The sequence below is a fragment of the Bidens hawaiensis genome, unplaced genomic scaffold, assembly GCF_021521415.1.
Source record: "Bidens hawaiensis isolate Kalapana, Puna unplaced genomic scaffold, B.hawaiensis_p1.1 tig00027100_1, whole genome shotgun sequence".
Classification (NCBI taxonomy): domain Eukaryota; kingdom Viridiplantae; phylum Streptophyta; class Magnoliopsida; order Asterales; family Asteraceae; genus Bidens; species Bidens hawaiensis.
In genome coordinates this window covers 110,970-121,341 of record NW_027505089.1, presented here as the reverse complement: position 1 = coordinate 121,341, position 10,372 = coordinate 110,970, and the positions used below count along the sequence as shown (strand labels likewise).

Sequence of the window (10,372 nt, the reverse complement as noted above, 5' to 3'; positions counted from 1 at the left end):
CGAAGCACAAGCACAAGCATAAGTATAAGGAGAAAATGAAGAACCCTAACTCATCTACTTCTGGACGGAACCAAGGTCGAAGCACAAGCACGATAGGTCTCTGAATAAAGATGGAACATGTGTTAATTTATGATTTTTTAGCGTTTTAGGTTTAATTATTCTTAAAATATAACCGTTGTGAATTTAAGCATCAGAAATTGAGTTTTCCAAAGCATTTTTTTAAATCAACTCATTTAAAGTTACCATCATGTATTAAAGCATTTTTTAAGTGTGTTGTTGTTGTAATACATATCTTAGTTTTTTTAAAATCTATGTGTAATATTAAAGCATGTTATAAGCGTCTGCTAAGCGTGTTATGGCGCCGGTATGAGATTTATCAATGTGATGTTTGATAAGCGTTTTCAGTTTATTGTATGATATATTTTCTGTTTACTTGTGATTCGTGTTGTTATCCCCGACCCCCATGTTTTATTGTATGTATGTGATTCAGTTGTCGTAAAAAACAAGACTGATAAAGATAAAGCTAAGCATCTAAACGAGAAGAGAGATGAAAATACAGATAAAAGGAAGACTAAAAAATTTGCTCCGGTGGTGAAAAAGATGAAAACAAAACATGTTGTGGAAGCAGACTCTGATGCAGACGTTGAAACAAAAATTAACAGGTTGTTGTCAAAGCGGAAAGTGGTGGAAGACAGCAACTCTGACCCGGACTTTCAAGTCCGAAAAAGAAAGCTATTAAATAAAAGAAGCCAGCAGAGAGGACATCAAGAAAACCTTTTAATGAATTTGTAGACAAAAAATTGAAAAATAGGTGTGCATCATATAATATTGTTGATGCAGTGAAGTCAATGACCCCTGCCCAAAAAACTTGTGTAGAAGAAATCGGCTTCGGGACTTATGAGCTTCGTCCATATTATGCACCTAACAAATTTTAAAATATATGTATGTATATATATACACACACACACACAAAAAAAACAGTTTAATATAGTATAAACATATATGCTATCCTTTATTTCTTATATATCATTACAAATTGGCTAAAGTTTTACCTAGTATTTCATTAGTTTGAGGACGTTGAGTTTCAAAAATCTGGTGGTCTTCAACATGGTCGTTGTCAATATGGTCTTCAAGATGCTCACTAGAGATGGTAGAAGTGATACGCAGCCTCTTACGCCTACCTGTACTATTACCTTTTGCATAAGAATATGATGCTTTTTTGTTTTTCATGGCCTTGTAACTGTTCTTCATCTTCTAAACAATTGTGAAATGCCATTTGTATTTCAGGTTGATTATTTGTATGTATCGTATCATTCACGTTCCCATACTCATTAGCTTTGTAAAGCCCCGGTCCCGGTGCCTTACTTTGGTGTTGGATTTACTTATAAACACGGTTCTAAATATCAGAGTTAATTAAAACTTTCGCGGAATAATATTAAAAGTCAACCATTCATTACAAACGTTCATAAATTGTCTTTTTAAAACATAACATAACATATAATATCAAACATCATAACAGATCTTCAGATGCAGCCTCTTCCAATGTTGCCATGTGTCTCCTTCAAGCTAGCTGTTGCAATCTATTCACCTGCGTGCATGCTAAAACTCAGCTACGCTGAGTGAGTTCTAGTTAATCAGGCAATATACAATATCTTCACATACTTACATAATTACGTATCCGGAGATACATAACTTCATCTTTTCTTACATACTTACATACATGCATACTTTCATTCACACATATACATTTTAAAGAGCATTCTGCCCTATAACCTTCGCCGATATTATTAGGGTCGGTTCCCTACATTCGCCGATATTATTAGGGTCGGTTCCCTACATTCGCCGATGTTATTAGGGTCGGTTCCCTTTCTAACCATACCTTCCGTTTTTCATATAACCATACATACCTTTCTTTATATATTCGTCCTTTCGTACATACTCATTTCATTACGTACTTTCATACATTCATATTTCATACTAGACATACTATATATTACTTTCTTGTCGATACTTGCAATATCCGAAGATCGTTCACGCACCGACAAGCATTCATTCATAACATTCATACACACTATCATTTTAGCATACACTTACCAATTAAGGTAAGCGTATTAATGTTCACATTGAGTAAGCACACAACCCCGAAAACATAACAAGGAAGTGGGGCTAGAAACTCACCTGAATGCGGTTACGTTCAGAGTTAATGGTAATCTCTTTCTTTAGTTGTGCATGGCTAACTGTATAATAATTACATGTATCAATTAACTACCACTTCTCACATCGTATTTCTTGTTTAATTATAACCCTCTACGAACGGGGATCTGGGGGCAGCGCCCATGTCAGCGAGGTTCTAGGGGCGACAGCCCCTAGCGGGGTCCAAGGGGCAGAGCCCCTGACTGGGGTTAAGCTGCCAGGTCAGCTTGGGAAAATTTTATTTTCATTAACTGTCTTAGCACATTTTCCATTAGGATTTTAAATTATTATCTACTTCGCCCACTCATTCGCTATAAAGAATTAAGCCTAATTCGTTATCTGAACATGTCCTGATTCATAGCCTAATTCGTTATTAGAACATGGCCTAATTCGTTATCCAAGCAAGGCCTGATTCTTTATCTTAACTTAGCAAATTGGTGAGTAACGAATCACCTGATTAGTTATCTTAATCATAATGAATTGGTGAGTAACGAATGACCTAATTTGTTATCTTAATCATAACGAATTAGTGAGTAACGAATCACCTGATTCGTTATCTTAACAAATGGGCATCAGTCTTATCCAAACTTTGACTCAGAGGTCAAAGTCAAAATCGCCAAGAACAACCAAACAGTCAACCTACATCATATATGCGATTAAACCTCCAATTCTTAACGAAACAACATAAATTTGGTACCATTGATCTCTTATTCCCAATGCCAACAAACCCCAATCCATCAATCATTCAAATATTATGTTTTACATGGTGCGATTTATACATATATACTACAACTCATTTACCCTCGATTAACCTATCAAATGTTGATGAATTGCACTATAAATTAGTCTGTTTGATTCGTTTTCACCATATTCATATAGATCTAGGATTACTTAAACGAATCCGAACCTAAACGAACGAGTGTCCGTTATAAACGTACCTTAAACGAGTCAATCTACGAACACGGTCTAGTCTTGATTTTGGTGTGGTTCGTCACAACGTTATAGCACCAACGGGTTCGGGTTTTCACCATCGGATCTTGGCTCGGGATATAGGAGAGTGTTAGTGTGTATTTTTGATGGTCTAGGCTATGGTGTAGAGATGGATAAAATGGAAAGTTTTAGGGTTTAAGGGGTACTTAAACTCCCTTAAGCCCATGGACCTAAGGCCCATTCCATCTTTTATTCCATCTTCTAAAGTTCAAGCCCACCTTCTAATAGTATATTTAATCTTGACTGATACACGACACGCTATTGAATAAACGAAATTTCTTTTATTAATCTTATCGAAAGTAGGATGTTACAAGCTTGATCAACATCATCTACTTCCATGTCCACTCCATTACCTTATTAAAGCGGAAAATTGGTTTTTATTGGTCCCAACTATTTTATTTTTGTCGGGGGTGGTCCCAACTATCATTTTGGCTGGCAACGGTCCCAACTTTCACATACGTTGAATCCACCAGTCCGCGACTAACGGAGTACTAACTCCGTTAGTTAAAAGCTGATGTGTTCGTCCTAGTTGTCAAAAACAGCTGACATGGGCATCCTACGTGGACCGACTGTGTATTATACATACTCCCCAAATCCCCTACGTTCGAATACATCAACCAGCTCTCGGTCTCGAACCATCGAGAGAAACAAAACCAAGCCCTAACTTAACAACCTCCTGACTCACCTTCCTCTTCTAATTACTAACCCTAACCTCACCATCGTCAAATTCATCATCTTCAACTTTCACTTGAACGACATCCACCGCCTTCAAATTGGACACGAACGTATCGTAACCGGAAGTACTAGTTAAACCTCTTTCGAACACGATTCTGGGTGTATGGCGTGCAAGGAGATGTGGCCGAGTAGACAATGTCACGGAACGTACCTAGATGATGATTGTTCTGGATGTGTAGGGGGTTAACAATTGGGAAGAAAATGCCATCAAATTTTGGGGAATTAGGGTTCTTGAGTTTTAGAGAATTTGGGGATTTAGGGGGTGTATAATTTGGGAATTTATGTTTGTATAATGTTTAATATAAAATGTTGGTTATAATACACAGGCGGTCCACGTAGGATGCCCATGTCAGCTGTTTTTGACAACTAGGATGGACACATCAGCTTTTAACTAATGGAGTTAGTACTCCGTTAGTCGCGCACAGGTGGATTCAACATATGTGAAAGTTGGGACCGTTGCCAGCCAAAATGATAGTTGGGACCACCGCCGGAAAAAATAAAATAGTTAGGACCAATAAAAACCAATTTTCCTATTAAAGCATATAAAAGTAGATTAATATAAAAGGTACTTTTAAGTTTTAATTGAATAAACTTTAATATTAACAAAATGATACCTTCTTAAACATTTGGAGCAAACACTCCGTGTAGACTCGTTAGATTAGCGACTCTATTCATGGACATTGGTGGAAGATAATGTCGATGGTGTTGCTATAACAAATTTATCTTTCATTAGAAAACAAGTGTATATCAAATAGAACGAAATGAAAAAAGTTTTGATAATCAAATTACCTTTTTGGATACAACACTTGTAGCAACTTGTTGGTAATCTTCCTCACTATCATCACTTGGATCTGGGATGTAGTCTACATCCCCCTCATGAGTGTTTTGTTTCGCTGTTTTTTTCTTCATTTGATGACTTTGTGCCAGACTAGTCATATAGTTTACAATTTTTTTTGCTCTTAGATCTCTTACTCTTTGTTGGTTCTCTTGAACCCTCATTTTTCTTATTTGAAAATACTCGTTATCTTCTCATGTAAAATTTTTTACTTTTCTTGTTACTTTTTGCCATTCAACCTTATCAAAGTTAAAAACTAACCAATGAAGATAGTTAAATTAGCCGTATAGACTAAATTGCTACCGGGTTACGAGTTGATTAATGTTTTGGGACTGGTTAATTCAACAGATAATAGTTTTTAAAAGAAGGGGTTATGCCAACGATTTTTTTCCGTGTTCCAGAATACGGTTAACCAACATGTTAACTAATAGACTACGATAAATTGGATCGGATTTTGCAGTTTTTTCTTCTGCAGTACCTCGACGTGACATGAGCGTGAAAGGGGTTCAAGAATCAGTTTCTTTTTATAAGGGCTAAAATCACTTATTTTGGCTTTTTTACCCCAAATTGTAGGGTGGATCTCGAAAGATATGAAAGATCTCCCTCCAAGCCTTACATACGACTTTCATCAAATACGGCTTTCCGCAGAATTCTATATGTATCTATGAGATCGATATTTTGTTCATTAATTACTCCAGATTCTTTCATTTCCATGTAAATATCATTTCCTTCACGAGTCCGTTCACTGACTCCGCCAAATACAGATACGCCTCCGTGAGCTTTGGCAATATTGTTAATCAATTCCATAATGAGTACTGTTTTACCCACGCCAGCTCCCCCGAATAGTTCGATTTTTCCTCCACGGCGATAAGGGGCTAAAAGATCTACTACTTTAATTCCGGTTTCAAAAATACATAGTTTTGTATCTAACTGTATAAAGGCAAGCGCAGATCAATGAATAGGGAATGTTGTGCTATTATCTACAGGACCTAAATTATCAATAGGCTCCCCAAGCACATTGAAAATTCGTCCGAGAGTCACTCCACCGACCGGAACACTTAGCGGAGCTCCCGTATCAATTACGTCCATTCCTCTCGTTAGACCATCTGTAGCACTCATAGCTACGGCTCTAACTCGCGCTATCTATAGGCATTCTTGCTAGTTAGCGCTTTAGTTTGATTGTAGCTAGCGCGCCCCTTTTCTTTCCACTTTCTCTTAGTCAAGCTTTGAAGCCCCTAATGGGATGGGATATTTGAAGAAGCACAGGTTTGGAACCCTATATACAAGGGGCTGGTCTCGATCCCGCTTGGTGGTGCCCCTCTGGATTATTCTTGACTCAACATTGATTTCGTGCTTGAGTTGGAGGGCTCTACCTCCATCCATTGAGTAAAGTAAAGGGAGGGTTTGCTACAGTGATTCGGGTGGTTGGTGGCCCCTTCGAGAGTTGTGGGTCCTTGCCACTGCATGAGTGGTAGCTCACGCTCAAATGTCCTCCGACACGAGTCCTAGTCATTGCGCTGCGGTCCGTTTCCCGGCTTCGCTAGCGCGATTTCTCTTTGGAATTCACTTGAAAGCCCCTTTTCTAGTAGACCTGGGCTTGTTCCATGGCGCGAAGTCTCTTCTGGTGTGGAACCATAGAAGGAATTCAATCACTACTAATTGGTATCTTTATTTATGCATCAATGACGATAGATGCATTCGCCATAGTTTCAGCATTACGGCAAAGCCGTGTCAAATATATAGCGGATTTGGGCGCTCTAGCCAAAACGAATCCTATTTCGGCTATTACCTCCTGGTTGTCATCGCTCGATCACTTCCTTTTACACTAAATGATTGCTTAAGGACCTTAGCATACGGTCTGGACTGTTTCCCTCTAGACTTTGGATCTTAGCACCCAAAAAGTCTGTCCCCAATCCCATGGAAATACCCCTTTATGAAAGAAAAAATACACTGTGTAACTTTATTGCATTGGAAAAGACTATACTATGACTATGTTATGGACCCTCCCTTCACCACCCCCATGTGGATGGTCTACAGGGTTCATAACTACTCCTCTTACTACAGGGCGCTTACCTAGCCAACGCTTAGATCCGGCTCTACCCAAACTTTTCTGGTTCACCCCAACATTCCCCACTTGTCCGACTGTTGCTGAGCAGTTTTTGGATATCAAAAGGACCTCCCCAGAAGGTAATTTTAATGTGGCCAATTTCCCTTCTTTTGCAATCAGTTTTGCTACAGCACCCGTTTCTCTGTCTTACACAAGGAAAAAGACTTGTATCAATCAATGGCATGAAGGAGTTGAATCAGGAACAGAAAGACTTTCAAAGCCAAAGCAAAGGCATTCGTTTACGCTGCTTAGATGATTCGTGCTAGCTCTTCTCTTCTTTAACTAGTTACATGAATAGCCTATTGGGCTAGTTTAATAAGATTTCAGTCTACATAAACTTCATTCAATATTGATTACACTCCTTCTCCTACTTCTTTTCCTTATACCCACTATTATGGGACTTAAGGAATAATATAGAAAAAGAGAGGAAAAAATATTCATATTAAATAAATCAAAATCAATCAAATGAGTGAATAAAAATAAAGTTCATCAATAAACCTTGCAGAAGAGATAGATCATGCTGACATGAACTGAGCAAGAATTTCATTTGTATTTGAGCGTAAAAGCGAAGGTTGGAAACCTACTGGTTCAGCCAAGAACCAGAAACCGAATGAAGGAAGTGAAGATCAGAGTCAAAATATGCCGTGGAGAAGAGCTTACTTATGAGCAGAAGACGAAGTCGCAGGGGAACTTGTGGCCGGATTGAATCCTACGTGAATACATGAACCACTTTAACAAAGAAGCCCTCGAGGTTAATAACCAACTCGATTCTATTTCGTCCTTTATTCCCAAAAGAAACCTCCCGGCAAGGCCTAGGAAAGCCCTCATCTCTTTTTCGTGGTCGAGCTTGTCGGAGAAATATACCCTCCCTTATTCATCGCTCTTATCGGCTAACGATCATTAGGCGAAGCGGTTGAATCATCACCGTTCTTAACCGAACTAAGCATGCCTTTACGATCTAATTTTTTTGCAAAAATGAATTATTGCATTCAAAATAAATGTCCGATGACAAGTTGATCGGTTAATTCAATAAGAAATGGGAGTTAGCACACGATTTTGTTAGTACCATCCAACCAAATCCAATTTAATTGTTTACTTATTCAATTTCAATGAGTGAATTTTCAAGTTCAACCAACCCATTTTCAAAATATCAAGTAGATGAATAAGAATCTTGAGAAAATCTTTCATTTGTCTATCATTATAGACAATCCCATCTATATTTTCTATGGAATTAGAACCTGAACTCTATTTACGATTCAGTATTTCTATATCATCGGCTCTTCTTATTTATATTGATTTACGTCTAGCTTGTTGTTCTATTTTTTTATCTTTTCGTAGAAATATTCCGCATATTTTCACATCTAGTATTTACATATATACAACATATATCACTTACAATATATATCACTGTCAACGGGGAATTTCTTAGTATTTGGGTGATTTTTAGGTATTTCAATAAAAAAAATAATTGGTTTGCGCCATATATATGAAAGAGTATACAATAATGATGTATTTGTCGAATCAAATACCATGGTCTAATAATTAAACATTCTGACTAGTTGATAATTTTACTATTAGTTGGGTATTTTGTGAAAGGTTCCTGTAAAAGGTTTCATTAACGCCTAATTCATGTCAAGTAGACCTTATTGTTGTGAGAATTATTAATTAATGAGTTGTAGGGAGGGATTTAAGTCACCACAAACAGAGACTAAAGCAAGTGTTGGATTCAAAGCCGGTGTTAAAGATTATAAATTGACTTATTATACTCCTGAATATGAAACCAAGGATACTGATATCTTGGCAGCATTTCGAGTAACTCCTCAACCTGGAGTTCCACCTGAAGAAGCAAGGGCCGCAGTAGCCACCGAATCTTCTACTAGTACATGGACAAATAAATCAAAATCTTGCATAACTTTATTGACCCGGTCAGGAAAAAAGAAGTAGACTCCACTTTTTTCTATTTTATAATAGTTCTTAATTATTCAATTTGAAAAATTCCATTTTCATGGATATGGATTGATGTAGATGTAGTTATTGGCCTAATCTCTCGAAGGAGTAATTTGAATCTATATATTTTCAAATCATCAATTTTCAAATCATCAATATAGACTATAGAAAAAAAATATATTTTTCATATTAATATAAATTAAAACACAATTCTCGCCGCCTAATCCTAATCAATATAATTGGCTAAAGAAGTCGGAGGAAGAAAGTAGTTGGACAACTGTATACACGAGGGTACATTAGTCTTCTAGGAATTGGCAACATTGACAGAAAGGGGAAAGGGTAGGAATACACTTTTATAGGTGTAGCTATACTAAATTGGCCTAACCTTCGGTTCCCGTAACCAAGTTTTTCTTTATCATTCCTTTTGTACTTTTTCTTACTTCATCCATACTTTTTTACTTTTTAGGAAGTGGGGGGGGGCAAACGGCGCCCTCTAGTTCTACTTCTAACTAAAGGCGAAGAGCCGGCATTGCAAGCAAATAGAGAGTCTCCGCCCAGTTGCGAGCCGGAAAGCGTACCGGCAGTGAGTCGTGAAAGGGCCGCTTGCTTAACTTCATTTTTCTAGATTAAAAAAGAATTTAATGGTAAAGTTCGATTTGATTACCATTAACCTCCAGAATAGTTAACGAGTTTTTCGGTTTGATTCATCTCCTATTCATCTCCAAAAGGTGGCTCTCGGCATGAGTTATATTAAGGTAAGGTGGCCAAAGGCCCCTATGGTCCAGTGGTTACGACCTCTCTCTTTCATGGAGAAAACGAGGGTTCAAGTCCCTCTAGGGGTATACCAATACTCAAGACTATAAGGATTGGGATTTTCTATCAAGTGATCCATCTTTGTCAAGTCCTTCTAATAGTCTACTCAGTGGGACTTTGTATTTTATATCAAATGATATGTATTTGTCAAATCTGACTGGGAGACGAAAGGAAGTTGATTATGGAACGTCTAAAATGAATTAGGCATTGGGTCGATGCCCGAGTGGTTAATGGGGACAAACTGTAAATTCGTTGACAATATGTCTACGCTGGTTCAAATCCAGCTCGGCCCAACAATTTGTCAATCTACTATCAGATGGTAGAACCCTCTTGTTCTTAAAAAATACCTGATACGAGAGAATAAAAAAGAGTCCAAAATTTCTGCTAGATCTCTTCTTATTTCCCTGGGATTGTAGTTCAATAGGCAAGAGCACCGCCCTGTCAAGACGGACCGTTGACGTTTTCCCAAAATTTTCCGCAGGCCTCTCTGAGATAAATAGTCTTTTTTGTGCAATTCCAAATGTGAAGTAAGTCTCCATATCTTATTGGTGAAACTTACTACTTGAAATTCAACAGATCCTCTGTTTTCTTTGTTTTCTTCTTGTTCTTTCAAAAGAATTGAAATAAATGAATTTTTTACCATAAAATAATTTGATACTCCCCTTTTGTGGATGAGTAGAGACGTTTCTTTCCTCCCCACATGGATAGAAGTAGATAAACTGGAATTAATTCTAATTCCCACATGATGAAAA

At 37.5% G+C, this 10,372-nt stretch overlaps 1 non-coding gene across 1 annotated transcript; it reads left to right on the top strand.

The window, feature by feature from the left end:
- The first annotated feature begins 9,577 nt into the window (after positions 1 to 9,577).
- On the top strand, positions 9,578 to 9,649 carry TRNAE-UUC (transfer RNA glutamic acid (anticodon UUC)). The gene has a single exon. It is a non-coding gene; the product is annotated as a tRNA-Glu (tRNA).
- The last annotated feature ends 723 nt before the right edge of the window (positions 9,650 to 10,372 follow it).